This window comes from Chenopodium quinoa, unplaced genomic scaffold, assembly GCF_001683475.1.
Source record: "Chenopodium quinoa cultivar QQ74 unplaced genomic scaffold, ASM168347v1, whole genome shotgun sequence".
NCBI lineage: Eukaryota > Viridiplantae > Streptophyta > Magnoliopsida > Caryophyllales > Amaranthaceae > Chenopodium > Chenopodium quinoa.
In genome coordinates, this window is record NW_018744936.1 from 210,144 (window position 1) to 229,308 (window position 19,165).

The following is a 19,165-nucleotide window of genomic DNA, read 5'->3' on the forward strand; positions in this document are numbered from 1 at the left end:
AGACTCAGCTTATATCTACTTATGTTGGAGCAGATGAAAATTATAATTATGCCTACTGCTAATTGCACAGACGAAACTCCCATTGGGAGAATACATACCAGTAAACAAAAGGTATTCAAAACTAACAACAACTTATTATTAATGCGCCTTTATTTACAAAAAAATTTACAAGTCTTAGAAGTAGTACTTTTTCAAGTTGTCTACGTTCCATGTTCTAGCTAGCTGTCTGTCGTCTGGTATTTCCAGGCGGTAGGTGCCGCCTCTTACTTCTTCATGGATTCGGTAGGGGCCTTCCCAATTGGGGGTTAGCTTTCCTTGCTCATTGGCCCAACCGGTTGCCTCCATTTTCCGTAACACAAAGTCCCCCACTTTCAAGGTCCTATTGTGTACTATTTTGTTGTAGGTTCTTGTCATTTTCAGACGGTAGATTTCATGACGCAAGGCAACATTGCCCCTGCGTTCTGGGAGTGAGTCCAATGCTAGCCGCATGGCCTCCCAATTTGTCTCCTTGTCATATAACATGACTCGAAGAGTCGGCTCATAGTGCTCAATAGGCAAAACAGATTTTGCACCATAAACCATGAGAAATGGGGTTTCACCATTCCCCTCTTTTTCAGTCGTTCTAATGGCCCATAGAACATGCGGCAACTCATCTTCCCATTGACCGGCATCTCGTTCAATTTTCTTTTTAATGCCATCTGATATTAACTTATTGAAAGCTTCAACTTGGCCGTTTGCTTGGGGACGGCCGACTGACGCAAAGCAATGAGAGATCCCTTGGTCTCCCAAATAACTCTTGAGAGTAGGCGTCTCAAACTGAAGGCCATTGTCAAAGACCATAGACATAGGTTCCCCAAACCGAGTGATAACATTTCTCCAGATGAAGGAGATAACGTCTTTTGTCTTGATGCCTTTGACCACTTCAGCCTCTACCCATTTGGTAAAATAGTCAACAGAAACAAGAACAAATCACCGTCCGCCTGTACCAGCCGTATATGGATCCAGAATGTCCATGCCCCATTTCGCGAATGGTACTAGGCTGTAAAGAGTCGTCAGATCAGTAGTCGGACGATGTATGAGTTTGCCAAATCTTTGACACTTATCACATTTTATCACCATTTCCATGGCGTTTGCTTCAAGGGTGGGCCAAAAATAACCTTGGCGCCTGGCCCTCTTTGCTAGGGACCTGCCGCCTATGTGGGAGGTGCAAAAGCCTGAATGCAGGTCTTCTAGAACCTTTCGTCCCCTTTCTGGGGTGACGCATTTCAAATGTGGTTGCAGATAACCCTTTTTGAAAAGTACTCCATTATGGATTTCAAAATTGGCCGCACATTTTTTCATTGCAACCATCTAGGTTGAGCCTTGGTCCAGAATTCCAATGGGATCTTGTTCAGTGCTTCTTTTTTTTCATAACTTCCCAAAAGACTAACCGAGGTGTATCACAAAAGGCGGATGATGCAAGCTTAGAGATAGCATCCACCTGATTGTTCTCTGACCTGGGCACTTGACTTAGATGAAATTCATCAAGTATCCCAACCTCTTCCTTGACTACCTGCAAATATTTAATCACGGTTGGATGGATGGCGTCATAGTCACCATTGTATTGGCTAACGATCAATTGTGAATCAGAGTAGGCGTCAACTTTTCTTGCCCCTGCCGCCTTGCACATACAGATGCCGGCTAGTAGGGCTTCATACTCCGCCTCATTATTTGAGGCCTGGAATTTGAACCGCAATGCATATTCATACTTATCTCCATCAGGAGATTGACATATGACGCCTGCACCACAACCGTTCATTGTAGAGCTCCCGTCCAAATATACTTTCCAAACCTGATCAAGGTTCTCCGGCTCAGCCGGCCTTGTCATTTTGACAATGAAGTAGGAAAACGCCTGTCCTTTCACTGCCTTCCTTGGTTCGAAAGAGATTTCAAGGCTTTGAATTTCAATAGCCCAATAAATCATTCGGCCGGATGATTCCATGGTTATCATTGGCCGCTTGATAGGTTGGTACCTGTATACCACAACCGAATGTGCCAAGAAGTAAGGTTTTAACTTTTTGACTGCAATGAGAGGGCAAGGCCAAATTTTTCAACCATTGGGTACCTTAGTTCTGTATTTCTTAAAACATGACTGATGAAATAGACCGGGAGTTGGGTGCCGTCTCTTTCAGCAAGGAGAACAACAATGAGAGCATGGTCAGAGACAGCTAAGTAAATGTATAACACTTCCTTTGGCAAAGGGCTAACAAGCCTTAGAAAAGAGTGCAAGCGTTCTTTCATTCTTTGAAAGGCCTCCTCTGCATCTGCCCCCCATTCGAAAATAGTCTTCTTTTTTATAGCTTGGAATAAATAAAGGCACTTGTCACCTGACCGGCTGAGGAATCTCCACAATGCCGCCAGACAACCTATTAATTTTTGAACTTCTTTTACAGTGCGAGGTGACTTCATGTCAATGACCGCCTGTAATTTTTCTAGGTTGGCCTCTATCCCCCTTTGATCAATCAGAAATCCGAGAAACTTCCCAGACTCAACACCAAAGACACACTTCTTGTGATTGAGCATGACCTTGTGCCGCCTTGTGGCGAATGTTTCTTAGAGGCCAGCAAGGTGATCCGCTTGTAGTTTGGATTTGACTATCATATCATCAATGTACGCCTCCACATTCCTTCCAATTTGATTAATGAAGACTGTACTAATCATTCGTTGGAAAGTAGTAGGCGCATTCTTCAAACCAAACAGCATCATAGTGTAACAAAATAACCCCTGATCGGTGACGAATGTCGTCTTCTCTTGATCTTTCTTCCACAAGGGTATCTGATGAAAGCCTGAGTAGGTTTCCATGAAACTTATCAAGGCATGGCCAGCTGTAGAGTCGACCAAACTGTCGATCTTTGGAAGAGGATAACTGTCTTTTGGACTTGCCTTGTTCAGATCTGTGTAATCAACACACATGCGCTAGGTACCATTCGACTTCTTGACAAGCACAATAGTTGTTATCCAATCTGGGAAGTAACATTGCCGAATGAATCCAGCATCTAAAAGCTTTTTTACTTCGCCGGCTGTTGCCTGACTTCTTTCCTCGCCATGATTTCTTTTCTTTTGCCTAACCGGCTTCTCTTTTGGATCCACAACAAGTTTATGTAAACCTAGATTCGGGTTGACTCTTAGCATCTCTTCTACTTCAAAGGCAAAGATGTCTTCGAATTCTTTTAACAAATTGTGCAAGTCTGCACCCAAACTTGCAAAAGCAACCGTCCCAACCTTAACAGGTCGCTTTGGACAAGTGTCGTCCAGGGCAATATCAATGTGTTCACCAGCCGGTTGGGGACGGAGTTCATCTGACCGTTCCCCGGTAAATGATTGCTTTTGCTTTTCTTTTTTCACAGCCACTAATTGGTTGGCCTTTCTCTTTTTACCGGCTGTTATTAAAGCAGGCATGACATCCTTGATTTCGTCAAGGTTTATTAGCTCTTCACCTTGGCCTGATGTAGCCATAGTAGGCTTGACGTTTGAGAGATAGCACTCTCTAGCCGTCTTCTGATCTCCTCTTAGGGAGCCAACAGATCCATCATCCTTCTCAAAGTTAAGGAGCATAAGGGACGGAATGATAACAGCTTTTGATTCATTTAGAGTGGGACGACCCAATATCAAGTTATAGGCTATCATCTCTTCAACGACCAAGAACAGGACTACCATGTGGCGTCCTTCTCCCTTAGCCGGATGGGTAGATCTATCCAGCCTGATGCATGACTCCACCCCCAAAACCTACTATGGGATGAGAAACCTTGTGCATGCTGCCTGGCTTGTACTTCAATTTTGCCAGGCATTTGTAACCGATGAGATCTAACAAACTGCCATTGTCAATGAGGATTCGGCAAACTTTCTTGTTGGCTACTTTGCATTCAATGACTATGGGGTCATCATGTGGCCGCCTGACCTTGCCCCTGTCTTTTTCAGTGATGACTCCTTCAAGGAAGGTGTCCTTAGACGCCTACCCCTCGTCCACTGAGCTGACATCCAGCCGCCTGATGTAGTCCTTGGTGTCCTAGATGGTTAGGCCTCCTCCAGCAAAGCCGCCTGCTATTGTATAGATCGTTTCTTCGTTAGTGTCCTAACTATTAGCAGATTTGAGCTTCTTTTTGGACGACTGCCTAAGTTTAGTCTACAGGGTGACCTTGGACTTCAAAATGTAAGACTTTAGCACCCCTTTATCAGCCAGACGGTCCAACAGCCGCTTGAGACTGTAGCAGTCGTTGGTGTTATGGCCAGTGTCCTCATGAAAATGGCAATATTTATTTTTATTCCGATTTTTGGCGGAACCTTTCATAGCAGCCGGCTTCTCAATGGCAACCCGGTCTTTGATCTCCATGAGGATGGAGTAGCAGTCCTTATTAAACTCGTACTTTGGATCATACGGTTTACTTTCTTTATTTCTCATTTGGGACGGTTGTTTAGAGTTATCAGCCACCCAGAGCTCTTTTCTCTTTTTTTTTCTTTTTTGGCCGGCTGAGTTTGATGACTCTTTTTTTTGTCAGACTACTTTGAGTCTAACTGCTTATTGCTGTTGCAGAGTTCGGTAAGCTGTATATAGGCGTCTGCCACCATCAGTGCTTCTTGGAGGGTTGCAACCCTCTTTCTGACCGTCTTTAAAGGTCAATCCGTCTTTAAGACCTTTGAAGAAGTCTGTGTAGGCCACTTCATCAGACAGCCCTTGAATCTGAATTCTCATCAGATTGAACCGCCCGATATATGACTGTAGCCCTTCTCTATCTCCTTGTTGTATTGCTCCTAAGTCAAGACTTGTTTTTTTAGCAGGGATGTTCATAGAGAAGTTGGATGCAAACAAGTACGCAAGCGTCTTGAAGCTGTTGATGCATCCGACTGGCAAGTGGTCGAACCAACGTTGGGCGACACCCTTGAATGTGGCCGAGAAGTATCGACACCATGCGGCATCATCCAACCCTTGTAAATACATAAGGTTGGTGTATCCCATGAGATAATCTTCTGGGTTGGTGGTACCATCATAGGTACTCACCAGAACATTTTTAACCTTGCCCGGCTGCGCAGCCTTAGTTATTTCCTTGGAGAACTCTAAAGGTTGTTCCCCAAGTTTTAGCAGACGGAGCTGTCAGTCCAAGGGTTGGACATTTTGTGCCGCCTACACCCCAAAGAGGGTCGGCTGCATGTAAGGTTGTCCATACGACATGTATGGCTGCTGAGGCACATACGGAGCCGAATGGATTATCCGAGGACCAGAGTGGACGGACAAGCTGCCCGAATGACCCACTCGGTTTGATGAATAGTACCTCATAGAGGTATTCTTAAAACTGTCTGGGAAATTCGACGTTGAAGCTGACTCAGACATTTTTTGTCTCTTCTTCTACTGGATTAACATCCGGGCATCAGAATACGTCTTTTTTGAGCCATCCGGCTGAACATGCCGAATAGGCTTCTTCTTCTCTGTTTCAGGGAAGCGGATTTTGGAAAAGTCAATCAGGGACTGGTTATCCTCCTTTTATTTAGGATAGGGAGTAGGCACTAGGTCCTTGACTGGCTTTTTCTTCTGGGCCAACTAGCCCATGTTGGTCCAACCATCTTCTTGTTGACCAAGTCATTAATCTCCCCCTTGAAACTTGTTATGAATTCCATGAGTTCGTTTCGAGTAATGGGGGCTATGCCTTATGTCGCTTGGTGATGTCCAGACGGTTATTCGATTGGCTCGCTTGGAGTAGCTTGATCTTTACTCCATTCCATATTTCAAAAGGATGGGTGCGCTTGGTTCTAAGTGAACCATCAGCAGCTACATAGGTTTTAACATGAAAGTCGTCATCAGTATCATGGTCCGTATGGACCTTAAACTCGTCCATAGGCCTTTTCTCATTAGGAGGCGGTACAGGTTCTAGTGAAGCCATCTTAGAAGTACTCTCCTCACAGACGGCGCCAAATGTTTCGGGGTTTTTATGTGTCTTGCGGGAGAGTTACAATTCTAAGACTAGACTCTGGACGCTTGTACCTGCAAAACAACGGAGACTCCAATTGGGTGGAGTTCCGCCTCCGCGATCAAGTTAGAACATGTTCGGAAGATAAAAAGTGCGGAATGTAAATGGGATCAGGTTCCTCTTGGGAGAGAAATGATCATGCGGCTATCACAAACGGCCTCAATATCTGAGTATTTTTTCTCGTGTGTATTTAATTCTGCAGTTAATGCTCTAGGTGTACTCAATGTTCTTTTTCCTTTACAGGACCATCTCCCTTTTATAAAGTCTCAAAATATGTGCGTATCCTAGATTAAAAAACCTAGGAATGACAGGCTGCCATGGGATTTAGGTCTTGAAGGCTACCAAATATATGTCTGCCACGTGTCGTGTCCTAGTAGGTCCACTTTGGGCTCTCCTTAGGGTGACACGTGGCGGACTCTGATTGGTCCACGTAGCGGGGTGAAAATCCCCTAATCACAGGGTATGAAGACCATGTCTTGGATAAAGAAACACCTGTTAAGTTAACATCGAATATTTCAATCGAAAATTATCCATAATCAAGGTCATTTAAATGATGAACGATTAACTACCAATTGAGATTAGTGTGTAGTATAATTTATAGCACCGTTTCTTGTGCTATGAGGACATGATTGTCATAATCATATGCACAGGTATTGGTTTAGAACTATACCGAATCGACCTATGAGAGTACTTTAAGAGATTTAAAATCGTCATAAGTATATTTCTCATTATAGCTGTCGAAACTTTTTTCCTCGACCATGAGTATTGTAAGTTCTCTTGTTTGAGTAGTAGTCCGTTCCGTAAATGGGGATTATAACGGTAACACTCGGGCGGCTAGGTTCTTTTATAAAGGGAAGCTAACAATACAAGACTGGGAATGTCCCCTTATTAACAATAGGGAACATGTCTTTGTTGTTTACAAGGTCGCTTAATAAGTGGCATTTATGCAACTATTTAGGGCTCATTTCTTTGCCATTTCCCTCCAATTATCGCTTGTTTTAGCCCCTCTTTGCCGTGTTTCCCCATATTTTGCATAGCAATGTCATTTCCCTCACATTTTCCTTCTACTTTACCTTTTTGTACCGTTGTTGGGTGTTTTCCCTGTGTTTTGCAGGTAAACTAGTCAACACGTAAAGAAGAGGAGAATTCGGGATAGTTCGGAAAGCTGGATTCACGCGCAATTCAAGAGAGAGGGCGCGTAATTGAGATGAAATCAGAGTTTTGTCCACTGTAGATGCCTCGTGCGCCCTCTCCAGGGCGCGCAGCCTGACCTTTTCTTACTGTTTTGGCCATAACATTTGATCTACAAATCGGATTGAGGTGATTCAAGTTGCACACGCCAAGAGGCTTCCTAGAACAGAAGTTATGGCCGATTGAAAATGAATGTCGTTGCCAGGCCAATCCCAGTGCGCGGGCGCGCAGATGTGTCTTCGCGGGCGCGCTCGATAGCAGCAGCTTTCTTTTCTTTCGCCCTATAAAAGCTGAAGAAAGGGGAAGGCAGAGGAGGGGGGACGCACAAGCAGCACTTAGGGTTTTCTTTGGGGGTTTCCTCCCCTCCTTAGGGGATGGAAAACCCCTTGCTTTCTCATCAATTTCCTTCATAGATTTAATCTTTAAATAGGTTTAATCTTGTTTTTAATTAGGTTAGAGTAGTGTAGAGAGAGAAAGAGAAGAACTTCAATGGTGGATTGAAGAGGTTGAAGATGCAATTGTGACCTTGTTTTGGATTCCTCTTCAGTAAACTAATGAGCAATTCTAACTCTATCTCATTTATTTCTTTCTTTAATTATTGCTTTGTTTAGTTCTTTGAATGTTTAGAGTAGTTATTTAGGTTTATGCTTTTCTCTTGTTCTTGTTCTTAGTTTCTCCCTTGTTCTTCTTGTTGGTTAATGTTAGATGTTTTGTTAGTTTAGTTTGTGTTAGTTTCCTTGCCTCGTTAATCATGTTATTACTTATTAGTTTATGATTATCTTTTGATTTTCCATGGTTAATGAGTAATATACATGATTGATGGGTGATTTTTCATCCTTGGTTATTGATTATGTTGTAGTATTAGCTCAAGTATGTTAAGGTTTAGGACTTGATTGATGTGTGATTAAATATCTTTGTTTTCCATGCTCAACCGAATGTTTCATGTGAGTGTACATATCATGAGGTGTTTGGGGTAGATTGAACTAGGAATAGTCCGGGAGGATGACTTAGGAAAGTCTTTTGGGTGACCTGTTTTACGCGTAATCTCGATTTTCTAGCAATAGTCCGGGAGGATGAGTTAGATTTGAGATCATTAGTGTCCCGAGCATGAGCTACTTGGTTTGCTAATTTGATTAATTTCCTGTGCTTGAATATGTTTGTGATGATACTATGCGTAGTTGATTGCCTTGGATACCTTTCTTAGTTAGTTTAGCTTAGGTTTTGATCTAGGGGTTTCGGACGAAGGTTGTGTTGATAAATTTGGTATTTGATTGTGATTAACATGTAGTGATGCTTGGTTATTGTGTATGCATGATAGATGATTTTAGGGCTTTAGTGTGTTTTCGATTGAATGCACGGGAGTGAGTCGATTGAGAGCGTCTATATTCATCTGTACCTATGCTAGGTTAGTTGTGCGGGAGCAAATTAATCTAGTAGGAGTGATTAGCGTGCTAGATTGTGCGGGAGCAAATTGAACATGTTGATTGTTCTTAATTAAGTATCATGATTGTTTAATTGCAGCTGTTTACTGAATTCATTGACATAATCGGATTCCGCTTTTCCCTGCTTTTTGTATTCCTTATTTAGGTAGAGTCTTTTAGTCTTAGTTTATTTTTCTTGCCTCTCCCTAGGTTAGTTGTCGCCCTTTCTTTACCTCCTATCCGAACTAGCTTAATTGGTGAATGCAATTGTAGTAATGATACCGTTCTCTGTGGTTCGACCCTATACTTATCACTATGCTTATGCTTAGTTGTAAGTTTAGGTATTATAAATGTGTTTGATGGAGGACTCCTAGTTAGTTCAACGACCAAGGAACCAAACCTCTCATCACCGCTAAAAGAGCGTGACTATGAAAATGCATGGTCATGCTCAGATGGATTTTAGAAATCGCCTTCTTATTGACAGACGAACTCGGAAATCAAGAAACACTTCTGGACTTAATAAGGATGACGAAGGATCTTAACTTATAGTTCATGAAGATACATTAAGTGACATAGGAAATGGGCTATACACTAACTGCACACTTGTCCGGAAGAAAAAGTAGGATATTGAAAGGAATGGTGTCCTTCCAATAAGTGTATTATTCCGATACAGGGTTCGAAATTATTAGAAAGCCAATTCTTCAGTGAGGTCAAGTGATCGAAATGCCAAGGTGGAGGCCGCTTCCGATAATAAATTATTAATGTATAATTAATATTAAAGCTTAATCTTCACTGATATTGAGCTTAGAGCGTCGAAACCGAGCGTCGTAAGTCAAGTCAAATTTAGAATTCGACGAGACGAGAAATCAAGCAAGCGACAAGTTAGAGCTAGGCCGTAGCCTTGCTTTGCCTAGCCATGCGAGTGCTAGGCTAGCCTAGGTCGCCAACTGTATCTCAAGGCATGCCGAAAGACAAGCACGCATATGCGGGCTAGGCTTGCTGGCCGAGCATGCAAGTGGGGTTGGTGTACCTAGCCGCACACATGCTAGCAGCTGGCGCATGCTAGCGTGCTAGTGTGCTAGGCCACGCACCATGCCGAGCTTGCTATCAGCGCTGGCTAGCTAGTTGGTGCAACATGGGTCCAGCATTACTGGCGCGCTAGGCGTGCTAGCATGCTAGTGCCTCACACACGCACATCGCGCAGTACACACAACAGTAGCAGCTCGCATTGCGTGCGTGACCTGCTTGTTACGCGCATGGAAATGTGAGCTGACCAGCCAGCCCAGCCTTGGTGCTAGGCAATAGCTGGGCAGCCTTAGGCTAGCATTCGGACAAAGTTGGGACAGGTCTTGGTGGCCTTGCTTGGGGAGCAAGTGGTGTTTAGTCCCCCCCCCCCCTTCCTTAGTGGTCCTCACCTACCCTTGCTCTCTATTTTCCACTTGGCGCTTGTTGATTCATTTGTATTTTAATTTTTTTTTGGATATAAATAAATTAAGCAAAATGCAATTCTCCCACATTGATGGGAAATGGGAAATCAAGACTCCCTTCCCTATAAATACCCATGTTTTGAGTTTGGGAAAAAGCACTTGAGTTGAACTCAATAAGGCATCTCTTTATAAGTGAGAAAACATGAAAGTTCGTAATACTCTAGTATTTCCTTGGTCTAGCCCCTACTAACCTTCGGAGTAGAGACCGTTCAGGTTGGTTCGGGGGTGCAAGCCATCGGAGGCATACGCACTTGCGAAGCTAGAGCTTTCAAGTAGGAGCTCGTAAGCGAGCGAAGCTAGCGTCGAGGGTAAGATCGTCTTTTCTCTTTCTCTCTCTTGTTGTTTGATTATGTGATTGCATGTTTAGTTACATTAATTAGTGTGCGGGTCTTCGGTGGGTTTCATTCCAAACATTCTTTGTGACTCCTAGTATCATGTTTAGGGTGTTTACTAATATTTCTAATATCATGTTTCTAGTATCATGTTTAGGTTAATGCTTTGATTATGATTTTTATTAGTGACATGCTAGGATTTGTTATTAATCCATTTAGTATCATGCCTAGGATCTTGCTTATCATGTTTTTGTTATGATGATGATTTGTTGTATTAATTATTATATGTTGCTTGATTATTCATGATTGATTATTATTGCTTGATCACGCCCTTTTTGCAGGTTTAAGGAGAATTTGTACTTGAAATCACGCCCAATAAGATAATTAATAATTTGAATTTAGGCTTAATATGATTTTAATTCATGTGATCACAAATAATAGATTTATTTGTGCATTAATAATCAAACAACGTAGATTAAATAGGATTAGGGCTTACTTGTTGTATGTATGTTGATCAGAAAGCGCACATGAATATCATAAGAATTCAGTAGAGGCCGATTTAGGGCGGATTGAATCTCTTTTAGGTTGGATTCGTAATATCATTCCCAAATATCCATTCATGATTCCGAACCACTATGGAGTTAGCGATCTTCGTGATCGTGCAGTGAATGGGGTGTAACCTTCACACCCGTGAATAGTTTACAAGTTCTTAAAACTAGTTGGCGACTCTTTAATCTCTAACTTCCTTCCTTTTAGATTCCACCATGCCTAAAAGCATGATCATAGTGGGGCTCAAAAGGTTGAGTATGAAAAATTCCCTACCGGTTTTTAGCGACTCTGCTCGGAGGATTTCTAATTTTGATTTCTAAAATATCTTTTGGCAATTAATCTAGAATGAGTGGATGAGACTTGAAAGATTATAGATATTCATATGCGTAATTTTGGTTAACATTGTGACATAAGCGTAAAATGGTTCGCATTGGAAAGACCATCAGTAATACGTCAAAAACATAGGATTTTTACATGTAGGAAAAGCTGGAAATATCTTTCACAACTAGAATAAAAAAGATCCTAAGAAAAATCGGATAAAACGTCGAACATAGAAAACTGTCGCAAAGCGTTGGAATTGTCGCGAGACGACAGAATTTATCGCCAATCGAAGGCTTTATCGCGGCGCGATAGAGTTTTCGCTGCGCGATGGCCTCTGTTTTCTCGCGCCAAGTTCTCGCGACATTGCGCCAAAATTCTTTCTTCTTGTTTTGCCTGATTCTAGTACTGCCTGGACGATTCTACTTCCTGATTGAGTTTTTCCGACTTTTGTGAACCAATATGTGTTCTACATATGGTCTTAGCCCATTCACACTCCATCCACCCTAATGAACGCTCCGTGCAACAATGGGTGCATCCGAGTTTATGAATTCGCCAAACCATGGAAGCAAGTCTAACTTGCGGGGTCCCATCCATCATGCCAACCCTTCTAAGGTAAGGCTTTCACGCGATGCATCCAGACTCATAACCATGGACCCTTTTTGGACACCATAATCCTCGACCTTAGAAAACTAGAGCCATGGTTAGGTTGCAAACTCATTGCATCATATTGTGACTACTTGTGCATTCCTTACTTGTGCATAGCTTGGTTGTGATTAAACTAACCCTTTTTGTTGACTTGTTTCTTGTAAATATGTCTAAACATACTAACCAAGGACTTGTTTCTCTTATTTAACCCTCTTCTTTGTTATTAAGTCGAGTCATAGTTCTTTTTTTATTTTGAGTCAACCCGGACTTTTTATTCCTGTACATAGTACAAGTGTCACTTTGTTTTGGTAATATCCGGATTTATAGAAATAGTTACGTGTCGTATAAATTATGGATCTGTAGCCCCGGATTTCTCTTTCATTTGGCGTTGGTTTCGTCCCAATCAGAGTAACAGATCAAAAGTTATGATTGAAATACTAAAGCATGTCCAGTTTAGGAGTTCTTTTTAGCGTCCAAACTTTTTTTTTATTTCTTTTCGTGTCAAGCTAGTCTTAGGAAATCTTCTACTTTTCTTAGTCCTCTAATCCGTGTCAACATATATAAAATAGGATTGTAGTTTTTATTTTTATTTATTTATTCCCATGAGCCCTAACATCTGAAGAATTGAAGTCCATCTTCCTAGTCTTTTGTGATTGTTGTGCTAACCTTAACATGTGTTCTTTGTCTTTGATTGTGGTCTAATCTTATTTATGATTAACGTTTCTCAATAAACTGCTTTCACCTAGTAAATAGCACAAACATCAAAATTGGACAAAATTAATCAAGTTAGTTTGTCTATCTTTTAGTCTTTCGGCTATTTGGACCTTGAATCCTTCTTTTTTTCACACCGTTCTCATGTCTAGTCACATGGTCATGACACACTTGTACATATCACTTACACTCACGAGTGTTTGTACACACCTTGTACATATTTTTTCACACCGTGACCATGTCTTAGGTCCATACATGAGTAGTCCTTTACGTCATTTGAGTTAAGGGTCCATTATATTCCCGGATTTTTCCATATCATTATTCCACAAATAAATTCTTTCCCTTTACATCACATTCCATACATTAAATATCTCACACTTTCCACATTCACATACTTTCCTCTTACATGCTTTCCCTCATATACTATGATCTTTCCCCATCTATGCATGTTGAATGGAGTTCGAGTCACGTGATTGACGAAAAAACATATATGGTTTCCTTTTCTACAATCTTTGGTCAAGGAAAACACAAAGCACGAGGCGGGCTTCAACAACAAGATTTCTTTATTCTTTTCTTATTCTTGTTTTTCCCTTTCCCTCAATAAGTCTAGCATAGGCACCCTTCATCATTTCTTAGATTCATTTCTTAGAGTTTGTTTTTTCACCCTATCCATTTTAATAAAATGAGCATTTATTTCTTTGCATATGGTCATTGCATCACCTTTAAAAAAAATAAAAAATAAAAAACCCATGTTGAACTAAACATAAGGTATACCAATGATTTGAGGCACCCCTTGTAGCCACATCATATTACCATTACCCCCTTTTGAATATACAACCTCTCCCGATAAACCACTTTGAGCCTCGTCTAACGATTGGCCTTTCTTTTTTCAACCCACATCCACCTAACCTTGGGATGGGATAGTGTGCGACTTATGCAATTTTTAAAGAAAAAGCTTAGGTGATTTTTACCAAAATTTGAAATGTTCAAAAAGCAATAAAAGTGTGCAAAAGGGCAAGTGTTCCAATGTCTTTGATATGAACACGTCTCAGATTGCGTCTCTTATCGAGTGCTCGGTACCGTGCCTGAGAAACATGAATTCCAAGTGAGTGGTAGACCGTATGATCGAGATTTCCCACACTTATCTAAAGATGATTCAAATACAAATATCAAAAGCCAAAAAGAAAAACAAAAAACAAATTCAAGCATATAAAAATACCAAGATTCAAATACAAGGTTGCACACCTTGGGGGCTTATTTTGGGTCTTAAGCCTTTATCTTGTCTTCTTCAACCTTTAGCCTAACCCCATTACAACCCTTAAAAGACCTCCTTGTGGTGTACACACAGAGACATGTGCTTGGAAAACCCAAATACGAGTTTCATTCTCTTAACTCCTTTATTTGTAGAAATGACGCTTTCTGTAGGTATCGGCGTTAAAAAGAATGGTTTAGGATCGAAGAACGTTCTGATTCTCAATTGCTTTGGATCTACTTTTACTTTTGTTTTCAAAACATAGGTTTCTCCAAACTTAGTCAAAGTGGGGGCATCTGTAGACACCTAATTGGGTCTCCCCAAAAACCAAACCAAGTGATGAGTACCTTTCACATCTTTGATTAACGAGTTCGGTGAAGAGTTGAAGAGTCTCATGAATTCCCTTTATACTCGGCCATTTATAACCTTTCCTAAAATGTTTTTAGCCAAAAGCATTTATTTCGTGCCTTTAAACACAAAATCATTTATCTCGTGCCTTTAAACCGAAAATCTTTCATTTCGTGTCCTCTTTAAAAAATTTCCAAACCAGTCTATTTTAGTCCATAGGCCTGGTCCAATTATTATGTAGTTGGATGGGGCTTGAAAATCTCTTTCCGTCGATATATTATAAGCCTAAATCCGACTTAAAATAAATAAGTTATGACCAAAATACTAAACTAAGCCCAAACCTAGTCTAGGTCCAACTTACCTACGACCCAATGATCATGTGAGGGTTCAATTACCTTATTCCATATCCTAAACCAATTAGGATTCATTAGGAACTTCTAGGAGCCCTCTAGAAGGTTCTAATCTATCCTTTACGAAGGATAAAGGGTTTGAAATTAAATTAACTCCTTTTTAAAAAAATCCTTGTTTTATTTGAATTCAAAGACATTTAGATATGGTATTCAGGCCTCATAGTTTTTATCCAAATGTTAGATCGTTGCATACCCCCAGAAATTATCTTTCCAATGATATATCATAATCCCAATTCCGAGTTATAACGAAAAAGATAAGATTCAAAATACCAAACTCTATCCAAAACTGACATTGTTCCACTATTTAGACCATATCTTTCATTCTACAAAAGATATCAATCTGATTCCAATTGGGTTGAAAATTAGACTTTAAGAGCTTTCAACGGTATATTATTTATCTTATTCCGATTTCTAAATTTAAATTTATGATAAAAAAAAAACGCAAAATTGCAGGATCATCGCGTCGCGATGGAACCTGTTTTAATTTGATTTGAATTTTAACTCTTTTCTGATCCTTCGACCCTATTTTTTTGTTATAAATAGAGGTCGTTTTCCCCCGATTTTAATCATCAACAAGCTTGATCACCATCTACCTTCTCTAATAATTTCTCTCTCTCTTGATTATTTTCTTAGCCTAGCCTAAACACGTCCTAACACACATCCTTGATACTTTTCCCTAAATAAACACCATACCTCCTTCACGAGCCTTGAATACTCCATGCCAAGGTCGAAGTTTCCTTCGACCTCGACGTGAAAGGTTGATAGTTCTAAGGGTTTGGTCCCTAATCTATATTTCAATTCTTATTTTATTTATTTTATTTATTTGTTTAACCTTTCTTGAACTTACTAACAGGTGTATTGTTTTGATAGAAAGAGGTACGAGACATCAAAGTGAGTAATTCGATTACTTAATTATCCTTTTAAATCCTAGTATCATGTTAGGATGTTTTTATGATTCCTAGTATCATGTTTAGGGTGTTTACTAATATTTCTAGTATCATGTTTCTAGTATCATGTTTAGGTTAATACTTTGATTATGATTTTTATTAGTGACATGCTAGGATTTGTTATTAATCCATTTAGTATCATGCCTAGGATCTTGTTAATCATGTTTTGGTTATAATGATGATTTGTTATGTTAATTATTATATGTTGCTTGATTATTCATGATTGATTGTTATTGCTTGATCACGCCCCTTTTGCAGGTTTAAAGGGAATTTGTACTTGAAATCACGCCCAATAAGATAATTAATAATTTTAATTTAGGCTTAATATGATTTTAATTCAAGTCGTCGCAAATAATAGATTTATTTGTGCATTAATAATCAACCAACGTAGATTAAATAGGTTTAGGGATTACTTGTTGTATGTATGTTGATTAGAAAGCGCACATGAATATCATAAGAATTGAGTAGAGGTCGATTTAGGGCGGGTTTAATCTCTTTTAGGTTGGATCCGTACTATCATCCCCAAAGATCCAGTCATGGTTCCGAACCACTATGGAGTTAGCGATCTTTGTGATCGTGTAGTGAATGGGGTGTAACCTTCACACCCGTGAACGGTTTACAAGTTCTTAAAACTAGTTGGCGACTCTTTTATCTCTAACTTCCTTCTTTTTAGACGCCACCATGTTCGGTTTCGTAGTGTCCAACGCTACGCGGAAGAGAAACTCGCCCAAGACCCTCCCCTATAATTAAAGCAATAAAGCATGCATAAACATAATTAAACAATAATTAAGAAAAGGGATAAATAAGTAATACCCTTGAAGCGTGCTTCGTTCACAAACCGAGCTCTTACTTCGAAGCTATTAAGCCTCACAAGAGTGACGGCCTCCTACGGCTCGTACCCACGACCCGACCCGAAAGATCTTCGCCTCGAGGGTTAGTCGAGACTTGACCAAGTATAAAACTAGAGTTTTACGAACTTAAAGGTTTTCACAATAATAGAGATGCCTTTTTGAGTTCTACTCAAGTTGTGTTCCCAAATGCTTCCCCTCATATACTATAATCTTTCCCCATCTAAGCATGTAGAATGGAGTTCGAGTCATATGATTGACGAAAAGCATATATGGTTTCTTTTTCTACAACCTTTAGTCATGGAAAACATATAGCACGAGGCGTGCTTCAACGACAAGATTTCTTTATTCTTTTCTTATTCTTGTTTTACCTTTTCCCTCAATAAGTCTAGCATAGGCACCCTTCATAATTTCTTAGATTTATTTCTTAGAGTTTGTTTTTTCACCCTATCCATTTTAATAAAATGAGCATTTATTTCTTTGCATATGGTCATTGCATCACCTTTAAAAAATATAAAAAATAAAAAACCCACGTTGAACTAAACATAAAGTATAACAATGATTTGAGGCACCCCTTGTAGCCACATCATATTACCTTTACCCCCTTTTGAATATACAACCTCTCTCGATAAACCACTTTGAGCCTCATCTAACGATTGGCCTTTCTTTTTTCAACCCACATCCACCTAACCTTGGGATGGGATGGTGTGCGACTTATGCAATTTTCAAAGAAAAAGCTTAGGTGATTTTTACCAAATTTTCAAAAGTTCAAAAAGCAATAAAAGTGTGCAAAAGCGCAAGTGTTCCAATGTCTTTGATATGAACACGTCTCATATTGTGTCTCTTATCGAGTGCTTGGTACCGTGCCTGAGAAACATGAATTCCAAGTGAGTGATAAACTGTATGATCGCGGTTGCCCACACTTATCTAAAGAAGATTCAAATACAAATATCAAAAGCCAAAAAGAAAAACAAAAAACAAATTCAAGCATACAAATACCAAGATTCAAATGCAAGGTTGCAAACCTTGGGGGCTTATTTTGGGTCTTAAGCCTTTATCTTGTCTTCTTCAACCTTTAGCCTAACCCCATTACAACTCTTAAAAGACCTGCTTAAGGTAAACACACACTTGTGCGAGGTTCGACTAGAGCTACGTTTGGCGTGGAGGATATGTAGGCAACCTCACATGGGGGGTGCAGCCGTAATAATTATTCATCATATTCTTTCACATTCATTCATGATCATATTAACAGATTTCCAATGCTCACCCATATACATTTAGAGCTAGACTTGGGGGCTTGATCTCTACTTCATTAGCCTACCCTAGCCTAAGAGTCACCATCATTTGGCTCTTCTCAAAATATTTTTCCACACCCTTAGCCTTTGCACCCTAACCTTAGTGTCACTCTCACATTACACATACATAGCCAAATAATCCTTCCCTTAGGAACCCTTTCTCATGAAATCTTAATACAACCCTGAAGCATGCCTTGTCATCTTAGAATCACTCATTATTATAATCGTCATTGCATCACAAAGTATGAGATACTTAGCCTTCGCGCCTAAGTTACCTAAATGCTTTCATTATTGGATCATCAATTGAGATAGTCTAGGAGTAGGGTTTCATAGTGACCCACACTACGCGAAATGAAACCCGCCAAGACCCGCCCCCATAACAAATGCAATTAACAAGCAAAACATAATTAAAAGCATAATAAAGGATAAAAGATTATACCTTTGACACGTGCTTCGCTCAACTATGAGCTGTTACTTGAACATCAAAAACACGAGGCCTCCGATGGGATTGTACCCTCGAACCCGACCCGAGCGTTCTAAGCCTCGAAGGTTAGTCGAGGCCCGAACAAATATAAACTTGGAGTTGCCTTTACTTTTCTACTCAAGTGTTTTTCTCAAAATCCCAACCAAGTGGGTATTTATAGAGAATGGGAACTTAAATCCCATTTCATGATAAATGTGGGATCATGTGCAAAATCATTAATTTATTTAATTCTAAATTAAATAATTAATTAAATGCAATCACAATGCAACAAGTGTCAAGGGGAGAAAGAGGGTTAAGTGAGGACCAAGAAGAGGTGGGGGGGACCATTTCCTTGCTCCCCAAGGCTTTTCCCAAGCCTTGGTCCCCACTGCTCACAAAACCGCCACAATGCATTTGGGTGAGCTGGCTGCTTGCCTTGCTGGCCAGCAAGCACAACCACCCTAGCATGTCAAGCTGGCACGCACAACACGCATCACCCAGCCCTCCCAGCACTTGTGTGCTGCTAGCGAGCCACGCCTTGTGCTGGGCGCTGGGCGCTGCTGCCTGGCCATCGCACACACACACACACACAGGCATGTGGTGTTGCTGCCTACCCCTTCTAGCACATACTCGCATAGCCATCATGCATGCTGCTAGCGAGCCACGTATGCTGGCCCCTTGCCTAGCCAGCCACACGCATAAGCATGCGAAACTTGGTGCTGCGATGCCTTGCGATGGCCCTAGGCATAAGCACACGTACACCCACGCAAGTGCCCAGCACTGCGATGGTTTTATGATGCGTGCAGCGATGGTGCGACAAGCCTAGGAACAAGCACACGCACACATGTACAGGCCCAGCCATGCGATAGTGTTGTGCTTGTGTTGCGATGGTGCGATAGGCTGCGACAGTGCCTAGGCACCCATGCACGCATGCTGCTGTGCTGCA